This window comes from Schistosoma mansoni, chromosome W (genome assembly GCF_000237925.1).
Source record: "Schistosoma mansoni strain Puerto Rico chromosome W, complete genome".
Taxonomy (NCBI): domain Eukaryota; kingdom Metazoa; phylum Platyhelminthes; class Trematoda; order Strigeidida; family Schistosomatidae; genus Schistosoma; species Schistosoma mansoni.
Genome location: NC_031502.1, coordinates 995,321 through 997,898, shown reverse-complemented (window position 1 = coordinate 997,898; position 2,578 = coordinate 995,321). Strand labels below are relative to the sequence as shown.

The following is a 2,578-nucleotide window of genomic DNA, read 5'->3' as shown; positions in this document are numbered from 1 at the left end:
GCATCAGCCAGGTGTTCTCCATGCACGATTTTGATTTGTAGTCCGTTGTATGAATAACGTGTAATATTGACGATTTTTCAGGTACTTCATAGTGTCGAAGAAGTTTCCATTAGGTCCCCCTGTCCACACTGTCGAACGCCTTCTCATAGTCAATGAAGTTGATATACGGTGACAAGCTCCATTCAATTGATTGTTCAACGATGATCCATAGTGTTGAGATTTTGTCTGTACACGACCGATTCTTACGGAATCCGACCCGTTGATCTCGAAGTCGGGCGTTTACTGCATCTTTCATCCGGTTCAGCAACACTCTACTGAAAACCTTTCCTGGTACTTACAGTAGTGTAATGCCTCTGTAGTTCTTACATTTGCTCAGATCTCCTTTCTTTGACATCTTGATGAGGTGCCTTTCTTTCCAGTTTGTCAGTCGCACTTGTTCTTTCTCCTAAATTTTCCTGAATAGAAGGTGAAGTATACTTGCGGCTACTTCTATGTCTGACTTCGGAGCTTCAACTGGTATGTTGTCAGGTCCTGCTACTTTCCCACTCTTGATTTGTCTGATGACCATCCTGATTTCTTCGATCGTTGGTGGAGTGACATCTATAGGAAGGTCTGCGTGCTCTGCTTCGCTGTCTGTCCTACGACAGAAGGAGGAGATTATATGAAACCGAGCCTGCGAATAGCACTTCATGAAGCCCCAAGGGTTTTCGTTGCCGGAAGCAAGAGCTGAAAAGTACAGAGCTAATACACATAAGACAATGCACAAAAATTTCATGTATGACCGTGTCCAGGTGGTTGTCATTTGAGCTCTGAGGTCACGTTTTCATGTCTTTACGATTACCTCTAACTCGGATTCCTCTATAGGTCCTCTAAGAAGAATTATACTTCGATTATATGGGCAACTTCGAAGTGACACCTAACTTCGTACCTCTAATATAGTGGATCCTATGACCAGCCAACTAAATAAATACAGGTAGTCGCGCTATCGTTTTTAATTGTGCCCGACCGAATATGGGTTTTGCCCTATTCAGGACTAGCCAACTTCACGTACGCACATCTCATTGTTGATCTTTACACTGACACTTGATGTAGTGAGTCTATTGTGTTTAATGGGTTTCTGTTGTTTCATTGTTTATATTTGGGACTAAACTTTTATCAGATATTAATGCTTTAACATTTTAAGTGATAGATACTGGGTTCGGGTCAAAATATAGACGCTAACATACTACTGAAATCTAACAACAATCACTTCAAACTGCTCTAGGTTGCTTGACCAAGATAATTACTTCTTATTCAACAGATATCAGCTATCTTAAAGCCTGGTAATCTTTCTTTAGTTTACAATACTGAACTGATCGGCACATCTTACAAGTTTACTTTAATAAACAGGATTACTTTCTATATCTGATAAAGATAATGACTCATCAATTAATGTCATGATCCATCATAGATTTGATGAAATAGTTACATTGATGTTAATTGGAAAACCACCACAGAAAACCTGGAAGCATTGGACAACTGTTTCATCCTATTGTGGGACTTCTCAACAGTGCACATCCACGATCCCACCTTAATTCCTGTATTCCACTTCATTCATTTGACTAATAAGATACTTTCATTTGAAGTATACTGCTATCATATAAAAGTTACAATGATTACAAAAACTTAATCTGTATCCGTAAACAATGAATTAAGACATTATTAATATAATAATCCAAAAAAGTATTACAAGAAGCCAAATATACGAAATAATAAAAATTGTTGAATTCACTTAGTATTGTTTGTTTGAATCTTCCCATTGATGTTTAGGACTGCAACTGATCAGTCTCTAATTGGCACATGTGCATACTGTGCATATTGCCTCAATATAGCCTTAATTCACAAGCATTGTAAGCTAAGATGGATAGTGGCTAGTAGTGAAATCCAGTTTGACGCGCATTTCGTCCTGTTTGGGATTCATCAGCTGAATGTACCTGCATCTGATGTTCACTCTGGATGGGACTCGAACCCATTACCTTTCGCTTCAAACGCCATCGCGTTATCCACTTAACTACTGAGTCCTGAAAGCCACTTGCTTGTGCAATGAGGTGAAGTTTCAATTCGCTTAGTATTGTTTGTTTGAATCTTCCCATTGATATTTAGGACAGCAACTGATCAGTCTCTAATTGGCATATGTACATACTGTGCATATTGCCTCAATATAGCCTAAATTCACAAGCATGGTAATAATTATTATTGTAAACAATATCATGTGTAGTACATAGATTTGTCAATCTACTTGGTCCCTATTCTTCAACTGGTACATTTTGAAAGAAAGTATCTGTCTATCATATTAGAAGTTTATATTTAGAATAGATAACTTATTTTCAATGATAAAATAAGACACTAAAGATATTGTTCTACTTTGGGTATTCTTCTCTAGTTCTGTTAATGACGTATATAGTTTTTTAGTCATTCATCATATTAAACTACATGTTACATCTGGTTCTTATACAAAGGAACAAACACATCTTACTCATCAAGCTTATAGTAGTTATACTATTCATTTTACCTTATCTTCATTACATTATTGTTGTTG

The 2,578-nt window shown here is 37.1% G+C and overlaps 1 non-coding gene across 1 annotated transcript; it reads right to left on the bottom strand.

The window, feature by feature from the left end:
- Positions 1-1,987: 1,987 nt before the first annotated feature.
- On the bottom strand, positions 1,988-2,058 carry Smp_tRNA_01055_Pseudo_TTG.1.1. Its single transcript has one exon. It is a non-coding gene (tRNA).
- Between the last annotated feature and the right edge of the window lie 520 nt (positions 2,059-2,578).